The sequence below is a fragment of the Coregonus lavaretus genome, assembly GCF_964263955.1.
Source record: "Coregonus lavaretus genome assembly, chromosome: 37".
Lineage (NCBI taxonomy): Eukaryota > Metazoa > Chordata > Actinopteri > Salmoniformes > Salmonidae > Coregonus > Coregonus lavaretus.
Window position 1 is genome coordinate 23,568,016 of NC_140024.1, and position 20,055 is coordinate 23,588,070.

Below are 20,055 nucleotides of genomic sequence, written 5' to 3' on the forward strand. Positions count from 1 at the left end.
TTCTGAAAGCAGGATTTCGTTAAATGTCATCAAATCAGCCAAAGATGCCAACTACTCCCGAGTGGAGCAGCGTTCTAAGGCACTGCATCTCAGTGCTAGAGGCATCACTACAGACCCTGGTTCGATCCCGGGCTGTATCACATCCGGCCGTGATCGGGAGTCCTATAGGGCGGCGTACAATTGGCCCAGTGTTGTCCGGGTTAGGGGAGGGTTTGGCCGGGGTAGGCCGTCATTGTAAATAAGAATTTGCTCTTAACTGACTTGCCTATTTTTAAATAAAGGTTAAAAAATAAAACAAAAAATAGAAGTTAAAACCATCTCTTTCAAATCAAAGCACCTAGGCTACCTGTTGACCGACTCTTCCGTACTGTACACTATCAAGGTAGGGACATTTCTGTAGGCTTCATCAGGGTGGAGTTTTGAATGCTGTATCAAGCACAATTTAGTGTTTATCCCCAAAGCTCTGGGGCTTTAGAATAACGAATGACAGGAATGCAGGTGTCTTTCATGTAGTACAGATGCAGGATATTCATTTGACAATTTTCTCACTGTAGGAAAATAATCCTGCAGCAACAGGAAATGTGGATTATAATTAATGGCAATTTACAGTGAGGGAAAAAAGTATTTGATCCCCTGCTGATTTTGTACGTTTGCCCACTGACAAAGACATGATCAGTCTATAATTTTAATGGTAAGTTTATATGAACAGTGAGAGACTGAATAACAACAAAAAATCCAGGGTATTTCCCTCATTAAAATGCAAATCAATTTATAACATTTTTGTTTTTCTGGATTTTTTTCTTATTCTGTCTCTCACTGTTCAAATAAACCTACCATTAAAATTATAGACTTATCATTTCTTTGTCAGTGGGCAAACGTACAAAATCAGCAGGGGATCAAATGCTTTTTTCCCTCACTGTATGTGGGGGTTGATACATTTTTAGTTAGGGCAAATCGAGTCTGACATTTTAAAGTGGAAATTACAAACTTTAGAAACCCTTTTAAACCTTAAATACGCTACAAGTTTGAATTTCCTGCAACAGGGTGATCAAATGAACATCCCACATCTGTACATAAGGTTCTTCTCTATCTTCTCTATCAGTCTCATTCAGCATTCACAATATTTATTTAGCTGAAGCCTGAGCTGATCAATTAATTATCACCTCATTCTATCATTTTCCAGGTATTCATAGCCTTTAGTAAGTGAGAGAAACTGATTTTCAGAAATTGAACCCTATAGTCTATTGTGCACTACTTTATTTGCAAGAAACAGTAGTGCACTATAAAGTAAAATGGGGTGCCATTTCAGAAGCAACCATGGTTAGGTGGACACTATGTTGAGGGGGCTTATGAGGCCTAGGTTGCTGGAGTACAGTACATCCCATCTCTCTTTACAGTGCCTTGCAAAAGTATTCATCCCCCTTGGCATTTTTCCTATTTTGTTGCATTACAACCTGTAATTTAAATTGATTTTTATTTGGATTTCATGTAATGGACATCTACAAAATAGTCCAAATTGGTGAAGTGAAATGAAAAAAATAACTTGTTTAAAAAAATTATAAAAAATAAATAGCGGAAAAGTGGTGCGTGCATATGTATTCACCCCCTTTGCTATGAAGCCCCTAAATAAGATCTGGTGCAACCAAGTCACATAATTAGTTAGATTGCACACAGGTGGACTTTATTTAAGTGTCACATGATCTGTCACATGATCTCAGTATATAGACACCTGTTCTGAAAGGCCCCAGAGTCTGTGGCCCCAGAGTCTGCAACACCACTAAGCAAGGGGCACCACCAAGCAAGCGTCACCATAAAGACCAAGGAGCTCTCCAAACAGGTCAGGGACAAAGTTGTGGAGAAGTACAGATCAGGGTTTGGTTATAAAAAATTATCTGAAACTTTTAACATCCCACGGAGCACCATTAAATCCATTATAAACAAATGGAAAGAATATGACACCACAACAAACCTGCCAAGAGAGGGCCGCCCACCAAAACTCACGAACCAGGCAAGGAGGGCATTAATCAGAGAGGCAACAAAGAGACCAAAGATAACCCTGAAGGAGCTGCAAAGCTCCACAGCGGAGATTGGAGTATCTGTCCATAGGACCACTTTAAGCCGTACACTACACAGAGCTGGGCTTTACGGAAGAATGGGCAGAAAAAAGTCATTGCTTAAAGAAAAAAAGAAGCAAACACATTTGGTGTTCGCCAAAAGCCATGTGGGAGACTCCCCAAACATATGGAAGAAGGTACTCTGGTCAGATGAGACAAACATTTTGCTTTTTTGCCATCGAGGAAAACCCAACACCTCTCATCACCCCGAGAACGCCATCCCCACAGTGAAGCATGGTGGTGGCGGCATCATGCTGTGGGGATGTTTTTCATCGGCAGGGAAACTGGTCAGAATTGATGGAATGATGGATGGCGCTAAATTCTTGAGGGAAACCTGTTTCAGTCTTCCAGAGATTTGAGACTGGGATGGAGGTTCACCTTCCAGCAGGACAATGACCGTAAGCATACTGCTAAAGCAACACTGGAGTGGTTAATGGGGAAACATTTAAATGTCTTGGAATGGCCTAGTCAAAGCCCAGACATCAATCCAATTGAGAACCTGTGGTATGACTTACAGATTGCTGTACACCAGCGGAACCCATCCAACTTGAAGGAGCTGGAGCAGTTTTGCCTTGAAGAATGGGCAAAAATCCCAGTGGCTAGATGTGCCAAGCTTATAGAGACATACCCCAAGAGACTTGCAGCTGTAATTGTTGCAAAAGGTTGCTCTACAAAGTATTGACTCGCTCAAGTTTTCTTTTTTTTGTTTGTTTTTGTTTGTTTCACAATAAAAAATATTTTGCATCTTCAAAGTGGTAGGCATGTTGTGTAAATGAAATGATACAAACCCCCCAAAAATCAATTTTAATTCCAGGTTGTAAGTCAACAAAATAGGAAAAAGGCCAAGGGGGGTGAATACTTTCGCATGCTACTGTATGTAGTGTTGTGGTGTCTCTCTTGTCGTGATGTGTGTGTTGTCCTATATTTTTTATTTTTAATCCCAACCCCCGTCCCCGCAGGAGGCCTTTTGCCTTTTGGTAGGCCGTCATTGTAAATAACAATTTGTTCTCAACTGTCTTGCCTAGTTAAATAAATGAAAAATAAATAATCTCACCCCCATCTGAGAAGCAGGTCCGTTTCATTTCCTCGTCACTATATTGACATTGGTGCTCTTTTCCACAGTTTCTGTCCTCACTTGCTGTGACTGGACTTCTTGTCTCCTGATTGTCTTTTACTGCGTCTCAGAGGAGTTTCAGAAATGACTGTGATGTGCTGTAGATCCATTACCAGAAGAAACCTAAAACCGACCTATCGGCCGCGCCTCTGGCAGTTTTGTTTGAATTGAGCTCATTTGGCTTTCAGAATTGGGTCTTTCAGGATGTTGGTGCTAGCCATGCTAGCGTTAAAATCCACACATCAGCAGTGTTTCAGGTTGTGGGGGTTAGCCCCCATAGAGTTAAAAGCTGAGGTGTGCAATCGAAGTAATGATGAGTAAGCAGGTGATCAAATTCACAACAGATATTAGTTACAATGTCCAGTGCCCCTTGTTATCTTTCAGCTGAATGCAGCAGTTTGATTTGACCTCCTTTTTCACTTCCTCCTGAATTAGTTTTCTTTGGTCCTCGGGCTATCCTTGAAAACTGACATTTGAGTATGATCTTGTGTTATATGAATTGACTGTCATGCCCTTAGGTGTCTCTGCTTTTCAATGTATTCTGTTTTGTAGTGACCTGAGGTTTGATTCCTATTAAGTAATGGTCATTCATTTAACCAGCCATAGTGTCCTGATTGTTAGCTGATGGATAATTATCCGACACGTTCAACAGTGTCTTCATTCTCAAGCACTGCCTATTAAAGAATGACATATGGGGTACTGCAAATAATCAGGGCCAATAAATATCTAGTTGTGAACATTCCGCCTCTTAGTAGCATCTTTATGGGATAATAATGAACTAGTTTAGTAAAGCTGCTAACATGTGGGATACATTCATCTGTTATGTATTGTTCTTGAAACCTCTTTATATTTGATCTCTGTACGCATTATCTCATGAGTTTTCTTTTTCTTTTCAGCTGTGAATATCTGCAGATATACTAGGCTGCATTACCCTCAGCAATAAGGTAAGACACTGAATATTTTAGAGATTATGAAGGTTATTGTTTTAAAATCAAAGCTTCAGAAACATGGTTCATACCTTTCATTAAATGGCATCTCCATCTCCAAACATTTGCAAAGAATATACTTAGAAGTATAGTTTTCCTATGCTTCCAGACTTGTAAAGCCACAAAGTGGCATATATTATTGTTCATGTCATAGGGGTGTACGTGAGTGTTGTTTAAACACTACATGACATCCGTACCTTTAATCCCGTCACCGTTGGTGGCCCCAGGAGTGTCACGTTTGTATAGTCAGAGGGTAGTTATGCAAAGAATGGCCCGAACATTGCCTGGTTGCCTAGGAGACCTGTGGAAGTGGAGGGTAAAAGAGTGAGTGGAAAGAGTTAACAGAGCATAGCAGGAAGGCAGTCCAGATCTCTCCCTCTCTCAGCCCTCTCTCTCTCTCAGCCCTCTCTCCCTCCCAGCTCTCTTTCTCTCTCTTTCTGCATGTTTCTCTCTCCATGCCCACCCCTCTCGATGGCTGACTATTTCATATGCACACTCAGACTTGTTCTGTATCTCTCTGCAAACACACCCACACTACACTCCCCCATGTTCTCCACTTGTGCTTGGTGATATTCGCTGTGTAGCGGCAGAGTTTGTGGTAATAGTTTGTTCCTGCTAGCTGACTGTGGTAATAGTTCAGTCCTGCTAGCTGACTGGTAATAGTTCGGTCTTGCTAGCTGACTGGTAATAGTTTGTTCCTGCTAGCTGACTGTGGTAATAGTTTGTTCCTGCTAGCTGACTGTGGTAATAGTTCGGTCCTGCTAGCTGACTGTGGTAATAGTTTGTTCCTGCTAGCTGACTGTGGTAATAGTTCGGTCCTGCTAGCTGACTGGTAATAGTTTGTTCCTGCTAGCTGACTGTGGTAATAGTTTGTTCCTGCTAGCTGACTGTGGTAATAGTTTGTTCCTGCTAGCTGACTGTGGTAATAGTTCGGTCCTGCTAGCTGACTGTGGTAATAGTTTGGTCCTGCTAGCTGACTGTGGTAATAGTTCGGTCCTGCTAGCTGACTGTGGTAATAGTTCAGTCCTGCGAGCTGACTGTGGTAATAGTTTGTTCCTGCTAGCTGACTGTGGTAATAGTTTGTTGCGGCTAACTGACTGTGGTAATAGTTTGTTCCTGCTAGCTGACTGTGGTAATAGTTTGTTCCTGCTAGCTGACTGTGGTAATAGTTTGTTCCTGCTAGCTGACTGTGGTAATAGTTTGTTCCTGCTAGCTGACTGTGGTAATAGTTTGTTCCTGCTAGCTGACTGTGGTAATAGTTTGTTCCTGCTAGCTGACTGTGGTAATAGTTTGTTCCTGCTAGCTGACTGTGGTAATAGTTTGTTCCTGCTAGCTGACTGTGGTAATAGTTTGTTCCTGCTAGCTGACTGTGGTAATAGTTTGTTCCTGCTAGCTGACTGTGGTAATAGTTTGTTCCTGCTAGCTGACTGTGGTAATAGTTTGTTCCTGCTAGCTGACTGTGGTAATAGTTTGTTCCTGCTAGCTGACTGTGGTAATAGTTTGTTCCTGCTAGCTGACTGTGGTAATAGTTTGTTCCTGCTAGCTGACTGTGGTAATAGTTTGTTCCTGCTAGCTGACTGTGGTAATAGTTTTGTTCCTGCTAGCTGACTGTGGTAATAGTTTTGTTCCTGCTAGCTGACTGTGGTAATAGTTTGTTCCTGCTAGCTGACTGTGGTAATAGTTTGTTCCTGCTAGCTGACTGTAGTAATAGTCAGCAGCCAGCCTCCACACACACTAGGAGGAGAGGAGAGCTGTGTAGCTGGGGCTGTGGACTGCAGCCCTGCGTGTTTGTACTTTTGTTTCTCCATGGCTGGGGGTGCTGTACTTCAATGCTGACTCTACAACTGGTTTCACAGAGCAATTAACTCTCTCTGGATGTATGGTGCTCACAGTGCTCAGCTACTCGATGCGACTTGATTCTGAAATGAGTTGGAGGAGCTGTGGGTATCTGAGTTTTTCTGAGATGAATGAAGTCCTAGGGTTATATGAAAGATTTAATTTGGAACCCTATTCAAGCCTTTGCTTCGCTGGCGAGCTACGTGGTATGTTTAAAGACATACATGCTAAGTTTAGGAGTAGAGCGGGGATAAAATGGTTCTAGACATGTATAGCCAAATGATCTATATTACACCTCTGTTTTCCCCCACTGTGTGTCGTTAATACCATATCCACAGCAGTGGTTGCTGTGTTGTGTGGGTCATTAGCATTGTGGCTGGTGGTCTGAGGGAGAAAGGGAAAGAGGGGAAACTAGGGAAGTATAAATATGCCGGCTGTCATCAGCACACTGCTGAGTGTCCTATCCTCTGGTACCAATAAGGGAAATGTTCACTTAGACCTCGCTAATGGATCTCAATGACCTTCTCATCTCTGTCAACTAAAGTCCTGCTGATGTTCTCTCGTAGCTCTCTGTGGTGTCCACTCCAGTCATGGTCAATCAGTGAAGCATCATGGGTAGAGAATAGGTCTGTTCTGTCCCTGTTCTCCTGAGGGCATCAGCTCTCAGGGCTAATGGATCACTTATTGAACCATTACCATAATAGTAGCAGATATTTTGTGGTTGAGAAAACATTATTCTAGAAAACCATAGTGAAGGTTGTTTCTTCATTTATGAATCACTTTACACATGCACACACACACACACACACACACACACACACACACACACACACACACACACACACACACACACACACACACACACACACACACACACACACACACACGAGTACAGTTCAGTTGCCTTCATTTCCACAGTTTATAGATCTGGAATAGTAGTTAATCATCTTGAGAAGGAATGCTCAGTAAAAAGAACTGGAGCGACTGGAGCCAATTGTGTGGTGAGACTGGACTCAGATGAGTGGCCATCTTTCCTGTTTGGTTTTGCCTGCATTCGTAGATAAGTAATCAAAGTTGTGCCTTGGATATCTGCCAAGTTTGGCTGTGTGAGATGTTTGTTGGTGCTCGGCTACAGCATAATCACTACGGGCAAATATCTGTATGGAAAGACTTGTAAAGGTTGTTTTCAATCAAGATGAGGACTGCACTGTTGCTTGGGTTGTACGTTGCCCTAGTTTTCATATTTGAAGCTATTGTACTATCAGCTAAATGTTTATTTCATTTCTGTTTTAATTATTTTTTTGTAATTTAGCAGACACTCTTATCCAGAGCGACTTTCAGTAGTGAGTGCATACATTTTTCATACTTTTTTTCTCTACTTGTCCCCCGTGGGAATCGAACCCACAACCCTGGCGTTGCAAGCGCCATGCTCTACCAACTGAGCCACTTGGGACTGTTTCACTGCTATGAATCCCGTTGTGCCTCTTTTGTGCGCTCGGTCCCCTTGCGATGAATGAAAAGCCTAGTTTGTACGATGCTTTGGGATCATTTCATTACTTCTCAATTAGGCATAAGTAATTTACTTTCGTCATGGTGATATTCAATGTTAGAAGCATATGTTCTGGCTTATTTCCACAGCCAGGAGAAATTGATATCCTAATAGCTTCTTACAGGTGGTTTGTGTTACACTGTTAGTGTAACAATTTGTGAAAACAGATCCATTCATTATAATTACTTACAAATGGATAATTACCTAAATATGGGGCATTAGTTGAGCAAGGCAAATTAGTTCTAATTTTCATATTTAGAGCTCTAACCTCTCCTGAGGGAAAGCAGTGGTTTCCTACTCAATCAAATAGTGGTTTCCATAAGCTTTCCAGGATGCTTGGTCAAAAGCGCAGATCTTTAGCTAATTTCCTGCAATTCAATCCATTTTGCTATGGGGTTTTGTACTGTGTATTTATATACTGTATTCTCGACGTAGCTCATTCTAATATTTCTACACTGTACATTGTATTTAAGTTACACTGTTTATACACACCACATATTTATATACTGGATTCTTGAAATAGCTCGCTCTAATATATCTACTGCTGTACATATCCATCTTATTATATCTTGTGTAAATTTATCCGGTGTAGATGCAGATAGATTGCATTAGGATTATTTTTGCAGTGCTATTTGGGTTGTTAATTGGATTTGTTCTGACATTTCTTAATTTCTTTCATTTCACTTTTTGGATTATGTTTGTTTTGTGTTGCTAGGCGTTACTGCACTGTTGGAGCTAGAAACACAAGCATTTCGCTGCACCTGCGATAACATCTGCAAATCTGTGTACGCAACCAATAAACATTGATTTGATTTTGAAAAAATACAGGTTAAGACCATGTAATAATTCCATGCAGAGCGTTCGAAAATAAACACATTAATTGGACGCTGTTGCTGATTTTACAGGTTTGACATTGAAAATGCGACCAGCGGTCGCGAAATCATGTTATAAAGGGGTTGTAGATCATTTGAAAAATGTTTAAATGAATAGTATGTCAGTAAAACAGTTATGATATGTGTTTGCTGAGTAGTTAGCTGATATTTACTCAATTTTTGTATTTATTTTTTATGGCAAACTTTCTTTACTGCTACCATTCACTACGTAATTTTTCTTCCACCGCTGGTCCAATTAATTTATTTACACTATATATACAAAAGTATGTGGACACCCCTTCAAATGAGTGGATTCGGCTATTTCAGCCACACTGGTTGCTGACAGGTGTATAACATCGAGCACACAGCCATGCAATCTCCATAGACAAACATTGGCAGTAGAATGGCCTTACTGAAGAGCTCAGTGACTTTCAACGTGGCACAGTCATAGGATTCCGCCTTTCCAGCAAGTCAGTTCATCAAATTTCTGCTCTGCTAGAGCTGCCCCGGTCAACTGTAAGTGCTGTTATTGTGAAGTGGAAACATCTAGGAGCAACAACTGCTCAGCCGCGAGGTGGTAGGTCACACAAGCTCACAGAACGGGACCGCCGAGTGCTGAAGCGCGTAAAAATAGTCTGTCCTCTGTTGCAACATTCACTACAGAGTTTCAAACTGCCTCTGGAAGCAACATCAGCACAATAACTGTTTGTCGGGAGCTTCATGAAATGGGTTTCCATGGCCGAGCAGCCGCACACAAGCCTAAGATCACCATGCGCAATGCCAAGCGTCGGCTGAAGAGGTGTAAAGCTTGCTGCCATTGGACTCTGGAGCAGTGGCAGTCCGACGGACTAATCTGGGTTTGGCGGATGCCAGGAGAACTCTACCTGCCCCAATGCATAGTGCCAACTGTAAAGTTTGGTGGAGGAGGAATAATGGTCTGAGGCTGTTTTTCATGGTTCGGGCTAGGCCCCTTAGTTCCAGTGAAGGGAAATCTTAACACTACAGCATACAATGACATAAAGACAATTCTGTGCTTCCAACTTTGTGGCAACAGTTTGGGGAAGATCCTGTTTAAGCATGATAATGCCCCGTGCACAAAGCGAGGTCCATACAGAAATGGTTTGTCGAGATTTGTGTGGAAGAACTTGACTGGCCTGCACAGAGCCCTGACCTCAACCCCATCGAACACCTTAAGGATGAATTGGAACACTGACTGCGAGCCAGGCCTAATCACCCAACATCAGTGCCCGACCTCACTAATGCTCTTGTGGCTGGAAGCAAGTCTCCGCAGCAATGTTCCAACATCAAGTGGAAAGCCTTCCCAGAAGAGTGGAGGCTGTTATAGCAGCAAAGGGGGGACCAACTCCATATTAATGCCCGTGATTTTGGAATGAGATGCTTGACGAACAGGTGTCCACATACTTTTGGTAATGTGTATTTTCGAACGCTTCTGCATGGAATTATTACGATATCTTAACCTTTATCGTCAACTTTGCCAGGGTTGAGCCTATACTTTTGATTGTGTGTTCTCTTGCCAAGAAGATCAATTGAGTGTTGCAGTGTAGAGCCCCTTTAAGCACTTTTTAAGAGCCCTTAATGGTATTTGTAGTGAGAACAATGCCCGACTGAGATGGATCAGGACGGTTAAGGAGGCTCATTTCAAGGCTGACCAGACAGAGTGAGCCGTGTGATGTGAAGTGGAGAGGTTAAGCTACTGCCAAGACTATCCTCTCTGGGAGTAAGGACAGGAGGTTCACTCTTTTCCCCCGGTGGTCCACTGGCTGGACCTTTTTGAAGGCAGATGTTTATTTTTGAGAGAATTTATGACACTACCAGCAACATGAAACAACATGAAAACCTACTCAATTTAATAACAATTAATCTATCCAACAGTGTTGGACTGTAGAAGACTGTTAGTTGGATGTTGGTTATTTGTGACTTGGTCATTTAACCACCTACAAAAAACCACCTCAATTCATAAAATACCAGTTGTTGGAAAATGGTAAGAGACAAGGGCAAGTGTTGTGGGACTGTAGCTAACGGCTATGAGCCATTGTGTGTTGAAGAGGTGTACATGATGTGGTTAGGCTATTAATTGTTTCCTAAAAGAGCTAAATTACATGCTCTGTAAATAAGTGATGTCATGCTGTTGACAGGTTACATTTTTCATAGGGGTGCAAGGAACTGAAGTGTTTGCCGGAATGTCCCTTCTTTCATTATTCTTCTCTAGTATTAATCCAATGAAACTGTTCAAATCAGTAAGGAAAAGTCAATAGCTCTATACATTTTACAAGGGAATGTAGTTATGAATTCATGTGGATTTAACTGTCAGAAGGTTCAGTGAACTGTATTTATGGTCTGAGTATTGCTCTGAAGTGAAACCATGGGCATTATGCCCGATGAGGAATCTGGGGGGCTGTGTAGCTGCAGGCCTCTGCCTCACACAGTCATGGTCACACCGTCACGCTCTCACACACACACACCGACAGCTGTCTTCTTGCTAGTGGTTTTCAATTCACTGGTAAGGCTGGGGCTGTTGGCTGGGTCTGGGTGAGAGGCCACTAGGCCAATGCCCTAGCTGCGGCAGTCGTTTGTCACCTTCCAGGCACTCCCATGCCATCGGGGCCATTGTGCATTCCACAGGGCATCACAGTCAACTCGTATAGCCTGGGCAGAAACCCAGTGGCCTGTACCTGCACCTGTCAGGACTGGGAAGCAGGCCAAGCAGAGAGAAGTCTTCCAGAACTGGAGCTGAAGCCTTTCGGAACTGGAATGTGTCCCGTGTGTTCTCACTCCAGCTAGCAGCTGCAGTGATGAGGCTTGAGAGGAATCATGAGTAGGAGGATTATGTGTACCTATCTAGTACATGACAGTGTTGTTTCCCATCTTTTTAGGATAACAGCCATGCTGCTGTGTTCCTCATGGGACTGTCCCACATGGTGAAAGGACTTGAGGGACAGAATGTAGCCTGTAGAATGTAGCCTATAGAATATTGTATTGTAAGTCATAGGAAATGTGGGCTGAAACTGAAAAGAGAGAAAATATGTAGGCTGTGTAATGCATTGAAAGTAATGTATTGGATAGTGTATACATAGTTCTCTATATGGATAACATGTACAGTGCCTTTAAAGTATTCACACACCCTTTTTCATATTTTGTTGTTACAACCTGAATATAAAATGGATTAAATAGAGATTTTTTTTGTCACTGGCCTACACACAATACCCCATAATGTCAAAGTGGAATTAAGTTTTTAGAAATTTGACTTGTTGACATGCTCTTCTCCTACCAACTGAATTGAATTAAAATGAAAAGCTGAAATGTCTTTAGTCAATAAGTATTCAACCCCTTTGTTATGGCAATCCTAAATAAGTTCAGGAGTAAAAATGTGCTTAACAAGTCACTCTGTGTACAATAATGGTGTTTAGCATGATTTCTTAATGACTACCTCATCTCTGTACCCAACACATACAATTATCTGTAAGGTCCTCAGTCGAGCAGTGAATTTCAAACACCAATTCAACCACAAATACCAGTGAGGTTTTCAAATGCCTGGCAAAGAAGGGTAGATGGGTTGGTAGATGGGTAAAAATAAAATAAAAGTAGACATTGAATATCCCTTTGAGCATGCTGAAGTTATTAATTACACTTTGGATGGTGTATCAATACACCCAGTCACTACAAAGACACAGGCGGCCTTCCTAACTCAGTTTCCGGAGAGGAAGGAAACCGCTCAAGGATTTCACTATGAGGCCAATGGTCACTTTTAAAACAGTTACAGAGTTTAATGGCTGTGACAGGAGAACTGAGGATGGATTGTAGTAACTCCACAATACTAACCTAATTGACAGAGTGAAAAGAAGGAAGCCTGTACAGAATACAAATATTACAAAACATGCGTCCTGTTTGCAACAAGGCACTAAAATAATGTGGCAAAGCAATTAGCTTCTTGTCCTGAATACAAAGTGTTATGTTTGGGGCAAATACAACACATTACTGAGTACCACTCCATATTTTCAAGCATAGTGGTGGCTGCATTATGTTATGGGTATGCTTGTAATTGTTAAGGACTGGGGAGTTTTTCAGGATAAAAAAAAGAAACGGAATAGCGCTAAGCACAGGCAAAATCCTAGAGGAAAACCTGGTTCAGTCTGCTTTCCACCAGACACCTGGGAGATGAATTCACCTTTCAGCAGGACAATAACCTAAAACACAAGGCCAAATCTACACTGGAGTTGCTTACCAAGAAGACGGTGAATGTTCCTGAGTGGCCGAGTTACAGTTTTGACCTAAATCTACTTGAAAATCTATGGCAAGACCTAAAAAAGGGTTGTCTAGCAATGATCAACTACCAATTTGACAGAGCTTGAAGAATAATGGGCAAATGTTGCATAATCCATGTGTGGAAAGCTCTTAGAGACTTACCCAGAAAGACTCACAGCTGTAATGGCTGCCAAAGGTGCTTCTACAAAGTATTGACTCAGGGGTGTGAATACTTATGTAAATGAGAGATTTCTGTTTCATGGTCAATAAATGTGCTAACATTTCTAAACTTGTTTTCACTTTGTCATTGTGGGTAGATGGGTGAGAAAAAAACATTTATTTAATCCATTTTGAATTCAGGCTGTAACATAACAAAATGTGGAATAAGTCGAGGGGTATGAATACTTTCTGAAGGCACTATTTCAGCCTTCTTTGATGGAATTTTAAGTGAACCTACAGCATTGTAACGACTACATCCCACCTACACTCTTGTCTACAGAACAGACTGGTAGTACTATTCTTTTGTGAGATCTTCCTGTAGGGAAGTCAGTGGCCACATTTTTGCAAAAGCAGTCGTTCTTGAGCGTCTCAGGAATTCCTCTGTCTGGAGGAGTCTCCCAGGTTGCATCCCAAATGCACCCTATTCCCTATTTAGTGCACTACTTTTGACCAGAGCCCTATATCCCCAGGTCAAAGGTAGTGCACTACATAGGGAATAGGGTGCTATTTGGGATGTTTCCCAACGCAAGCTGTGTGTTCCAGGGAGATTGATGTGTGCTGTATGGAGATGATGTTTATGCTTAGGCAGCGAGGCAGGCTTCACAAACACCCACCCAGAACCATATTGTGGTCTGTATAATGAGTCACTTCTGAATTTTGCTCATCTAGTGCTTTAGCTCCTGGTGCCTCCAGTTAACATGGAGCTGTAGTGGAGTGTGAACCAGAAGAGGTGTGTGTGTGTGTGTGACTGTTTAGTTATCGACAGTGTTTACACTGCATGTTTCAGGAGGTCCACGGGGCAGCGATTGCAAATGCTGCTGTCATGTCTGCTCTGCCTCAACCCTTCGTTGAGTGACCGGTTCAGGAGCTGAGATTCATGCCTGATGCCTTTTACTTCCTGTCGTTGCTGTCCTTTTAAAAAGCTTTCACAACCTCCTTATGACTGCGGGGAAACAGTAGTCAAAGCTGGTGGAACAGAAACACGAAAACATTACTGTTCTCTTTCCCCGAAAAGCCCCTCAGAAGGGATTTTACCAGACATGACTAGTAAACAGACTACCTGTATGCAGGACTATATCATACAACTCAGTTGGTCTATAATTTGATATCTACACCTGACATCTTAGTGGACTCCCTCTTCCTGTTTCCCTGCATTGTAGCTGGGTTTGATCATGTTCCTCCTCCTGCATAATCCTCCAACTGTTGTGGGTGGAGAGTTGTGTGGGTGAGTGACCTCATGGTACTGTAAAGGGCTTTGGTCTTGGAGAGAATGTGTCATTCAGTATCTGCAGGGTATATTTTACTCACTCACTTCTCCAAGCTGACTGCCTTGCCTTTTGATGTGGTTCTACTGCCTCCACTGAAAGAGGATAATATACTTATCAATCTGGGACTGTTGCAGTTTGTGGGTACATTGTCATTCCCCCTCTCTCTTTTTGTTTTGATAATGTCAGGGCAAAGATTACTACAAGCAGTTTGTGTAACTGTGGCAACCCATGACTGAACAGACATGTTGGAGAGGTGGGCTGTCAGTAGCTATCAGGTCGCAGGTAGGAGCGACTAGAGGTAGATGCCAAGTATTTATTTAGGACCAGGAGAGGCTGATCCTAGATATGTGCCTGTGGGCAACCTTGACTACACGGAGCGTCGAGAGACAGTGGGTTGAGAAGATGTGGGAGGCTGTAACAGATAGTTGATAGATGAGGCAGGAGATGGCCTCTGTCTTGGTCCTTCTCTAGTTACCCTCCAACAGGTCTGGGGTCAGAGGCTCCTCTCCTCTCTGGGTGAAACCTTACCTCTGTGTTTAATGCTGCTGCCTACTGACAGACCACCTGACCCCAACTCACACACATGGAATGCAGTGTGTAGCCCACTGTGTGTGTATTTGTTGATGGAGGGAATCCAGATGCCGTGCTAATGAGATACATGTGAAGCTGATAAATCACCAAGGAAACCAGGCAGCAGGAACACCACATGCAGCAGGAACATGCAGCAGGAATAGTCACCACACACCACCTAACTTCTGCAACAGTGTGTGTTTTTGTCTTTTGATTGTACATAGTAGGTTTGCATGTGTGGTACCCATGCACTGAAGCACTGGCGTACTGTCTCTCTACCGCACCTAGAGCCCTGGTCCTCACACACTGAGCACCCTTTGGTGTTTCTTAGGACTACACAATTCTGTACACAAGCACAAGAAGGGCTGTGTCCACACACTCCATCAAACTAACATGGCCCACCCTGTTTAGTCTGAGAAGCTCATGTGTGTTTCTGTAATCATTCATGTGGGGTCTGGCTGCATGGAGAAGATGGTCTGACATCACTTTTTTTATTTATTTTTTTATTTCACCTTTATTTAACCAGGTAAGCCAGTTGAGAACAGGTTCTCATTTACAACTGCGACCTGGCCAAGATAAAGCAAAGTAGTGCAATAAAAACAACACAGAGTTACATATGGGGTAAAAAAACATAAAGTCAGAAATACAACAGAAAATATATATACAGTGTGTGCAAATGTAGCAAGTTATGGAGGTAAGGCAATAAATAGGCTATAGTGCAGAATAATTACAATAGTATTAACACTGGAATGCTAGATGTGCAAGAGATGATGTGCAAATAGAGATACTGGGGTGCAAAAGAGCAAAATAAATAACAATATAGGGATGAGGTAGTTGGGTGGGCTAATTTCAGATGGGCTGTGTACAGGTGCAGTGATCGGTAAGGTGCTCTGACAACTGATGCTTAAAGTTATTGAGGGAGATAAGAGTCTCCAGCTTCAGAGATTTTTGCAATTCGTTCCAGTCATTGGCAGCAGAGAACTGGAAGGAATGGCGGCCAAAGGAGGTGTTGTCTTTGGGAATGACCAGTGAGATATACCTGCTGGAGCGCAGACTACGGGTGGGTGCTGCTATGGTGACCAATGAGCTTAGATAAGGCGGGGATTTGCCTAGCAGTGATTTATAGATGGCCTGGAGCCAGTGGGTTTGACAACGAACATGTAGTGAGGACCAGCCAACAAGAGCGTACAGGTCACAGTGGTGGGTAGTGTATGGGGCTTTGGAGACAAAACGGATGGCACTGCACATAGACTACATCCAATTTGCTGAGTAGAGTGTTGGAGGCTATTTTGTAAATGACATCGCCGAAGTCAAGGATCGGTAGGATAGTCAGTTTTACGAGGGCATGTTTGGCAGCATGAGTGAAGGAGGCTTTGTTGCGAAATAGGAAGCCGATTCTAGATTTAACTTTGGATTGGAGATTCTTTATGTGAGTCTGGAAGTTGAGTTTACAGTCTAACCAGACACCTAGATATTTGTAGTTGTCCACATACTCTAGGTCAGACCCGTCGAGAGTGGTGATTCTAGTCGGGTGGGCGGGTGCTAGCAGCGTTCGATTGAAAAGCATGCATTTAGTTTTACTAGTGTTTAAGAGCAGTTGAAGGCTACTGAAGGATTGTTGTATGGCATTGAAGCTCGTTTGGAGGTTTGTTAACACAGTGTCCAATGAAGGGCCAGATGTATACAAAATGGTGTCGTCTGCGTAGAGGTGGATCTGAGAGTCACCAGCAGCAAGAGCGACATCATTGATATACACGGAGAAAAGTGTCGGCCCAAGAATTGAACCCTGTGGCACCCCCATAGAGACTGCCATAGGTCCAGACAACAGGCCCTCCGATTTGACACACTGAACTCTATCTGAGAAGTAGTTGGTGAACCAGGCGAGGCAGTCATTTGAGAAACCAAGGCTATTTAGTCTGCCAATAAGAATGCGGTGGTTGACAGAGTCGAAAGCCTTGGCCAGGTTGATGAAGACGGCTGCACAGTACTGTCTATTATCAATCGTGGTTATAATATCGTTTAGGACCTTGAGCGTGGCTGAAGTGCACCCGTGACCAGCTCGGGAACCGGATTGCATAGCAGAGAAGGTACGGTGGTATTCGAAATGGTCGATGATCTGTTTGTTAACTTGGCTTTCGAATACTTTCGAAAGGCAGGGCAGGATGGATATAGGTCTGTAGCAGTTTGGATCTAGAGTGTCACCCCCTTTGAAGAGGGGGATGACCGCGGCAGCTTTCCAATCTCTGGGGATCTCAGACGTTATGAAAGAGAGGTTGAACAGACTAGTAATAGGGGTTGCGACAATTTCGGCGGCTAGTTTTAGAAAGAAAGGGTCCAGATTGTCTAGCCCAGCTGATTTGTAGGGGTCCAGATTTTGCAGCGCTTTCAAAACATCAGCTGTCTGAATTTGTGTGAAGGAGAAGCGGGGGGGGCATGGGCAAGTTGCAGCAGAGGGTGCAGAGTTGGTGGCCGGGTTAGTGGTAGCCAGATGGAAAGCATGGCCAGCTGTAGCAAAATGCTTGTTGAAATTCTCGATTATTGTAGATTTATCGGTGGTGATAGTGTTTCCTAGCCTCAGTGCAGTGGGCAGCTGGGAGGAAGTGCTCTTATTCTCCATGGACTTTACAGTGTCCCAAAACTTTTTGGAGTTAGTGCTACAGGATGCAAATTTCTGTTTGAAAAAGTTAGCCTTTGCTTTCCTGACTGCTTGTGTATATTGGTTCCTAACTTTCCTGAAAAGTTGCATATCGCGGGGGCTATTTGATGCTAATGCTGTACGCCACAGGATGTTTTTGTGCTGGTCAAGGGCAGTCAAGTCTGAGGAGAACCAGGGGCTATATCGGTTCTTAGTTCTGTATTTTTTGAATGGGGCATGTTTATTTAAGATTGAGAGGAAATTACTTTTAAGGAACAACCAGGCATCCTCTACTGACGGAATGAGATCTATATCCATCCAGGATACCTGGGCCAGGTCAATTAGGAAGGCCTCCTCGCTAAAGTGTTTTAGGGAGCGTTTGACAGTGATGAGGGGTGGTCGTTTGACCGCAGACCCGTTACGGACGCAGGCAATAAGGCAGTGATCGCTGAGATCCTGGTTGAAGACAGCTGAGGTGTATTTAGAGGGTATGTTAGTCAGGATGATATCTATGAGGGTACCCATGTTTAAGGATTTAGGGTTGTACCTGGTAGGTTCGTTGATAATTTGCGTGAGGTTGAGGGCATCTAGCTTGGATTGTAGGATGGCTGGGGTATTAAGCATATCCCAATTTAGGTCACCAAGCAGTACAAACTCAGAGGATAAATGGGGGGCAATCAATTCACATATGGTGTCCAGGGCACAGCTGGGGGCTGAGGGGGGTCTGTAGCAAGCGGCAACAGTGAGAGACTTATTTCTGGAAAGGTGGATTTTTAGAAGTAGAAGCTCAAACTGTTTGGGCACAGACCTGGATAGTATGATAGAGCTCTGCAGGCTATCTCTACAGTAGATTGCAACTCCACCCCCTTTGGCAGTTCTATCTAGACGGAAAATGTTATAGTTGGGGATGGACATTTCAGAATTTTTGGTGGCCTTCCTGAGCCAGGATTCAGACACTGCTAGAACATCAGGGTTGGCAGAGTGTGCTAACGCAGTGAATAACTCAAACTTAGGAAGTAGACTTCTGATATTTATGTGCAAGAAACCAAGACTTTTGCGATTACAGAAGTCATCAAATGATAGCTCCTGGGGAGTAGGAGTGATACTGGGGGCTACAGGGCCTGGGTTAGCCTCTACATCACCAGAGGAACAGAGGAGGACTAGAATAAGGATACGGCTAAAGGCTTTAAGAACTGGTCTTCTAGTGCGTTGGGTACATAGAATAAAGGGGACAGATTTCCGGGTGTTATAGAAAAGATTCAGGGCATTATGTACAGACAAGGATATGGAAGGATATGAGTAAAGTGGAGGTAAACCTAAGCGTTGGGTAACAATGAAAGAGATAGTATCTCTAGAGGCATCAATTGAGTCGGTCTCTGAGTGTATGGGCGGAGGGACAAAGGAGCTAACTAAGGCAGGTTTAGCTAGGCTGGGGGGTCTACAGTGATATAGTACAATTAGAAATAACCGAAACAACAATAAACTAACCATGTTTGGGCTGAGGCTAAACATAAACAGGATGTAGTACCGTAAAAAGGAACAGTCCAGCAGATATCAGCTGTATAGCTGAGTTATCATAAGGTCCGGTGGTGAAGCGCTAGTGAGTAAGAGGCCACGGCTAGCGTGTGCTACGTCCGTTTTGTTGTAGCCAGCTGGTAGCGATGAATCCGGAGTTAAAGGTCCAGTGATTCAGTGATTCCGGCGGAAAAACTGATATGTTCTGGGTCGATAACGCGCTGTGCAGACTGGCCAAATATCCGGTGATCAATGTCCAGTGATTAAAAATGGTTCACTAAGCTATTGTTCACAGGCGCTCTGTGTAAAATGGATGAATCATAATCCGCTACATGCTCCGGGAATACATTAGAACGTTAGCCTCAGTTTATCAAGAAGATATTTAGGAAGCCTGCTGCGTCACTCACTGTTAGCTTCACACCAGATGTGCTCTCTGAGTAGTTTTTTTACCACGTCTTTCTCCCCAAACAAATCCATCTAACTTGCAGTAGGCCAATTTGAGTTCATCATGGTTGAATGTAGAATTGGCCATGGGGGTTAGATTTCTGCAAAATGAAACCTGATCAAATCTGAGGTAGATGTGATTCTATTCCAACCTTCATTGTGTTAACCCGAGGACATGTGCTATTGTGCTGTTATAGAGCCAGCCCGACATTATATGATGAAGCTGTATTGTATTGGTGGACACACAGACAGACACACACATACAGTATTGTATTTGCGACCACATTGATGTGTTCTGTCCGTGTATTGAATGCCCATCCCAGTGGCCCTCCAGTGTTGTAGTCTCCTATTGTATTAGAGACCATGTTCCAGAAACCAGGCCTGGGGATTCCCAGCAGGACTAGGCTTATCCATTGATCTATTGAACTACATGGTCTCTTTCTCTCGCTATGTACTCTATCCTCCTTTCTCTCTCTCTCTCGCTCTCGCTCTCGCTCTCGCTCTCCATGCTCTATCCCCTTTTCTCTTTCTCTGTTCATCCCTCTCTCACGCCTGCTAAATGAGGTGGGTCACATTTCACCTTGGGTTGTTTTCCTTACAATGTTTTGTTGTTGACCATGAGTAGGCTTATATGCTTCAGCTACTAGTCTGCTTTCAGATATTCATAAGC

General features: G+C 43.1%; 1 protein-coding gene across 1 annotated transcript in view; it reads left to right on the top strand.

Annotated features, from left to right (window-relative positions):
- Positions 1–20,055, top strand: part of LOC311111668 (talin-2) — a 115,650-nt gene that overhangs the window by 36,320 nt on the left and 59,275 nt on the right. The window contains exon 2 of the mRNA XM_084154457.1: positions 4,125–4,172. The gene's annotated coding sequence lies outside the window, so the exon portion shown is untranslated. The remainder of the gene's footprint in view (positions 1–4,124; positions 4,173–20,055) is intronic.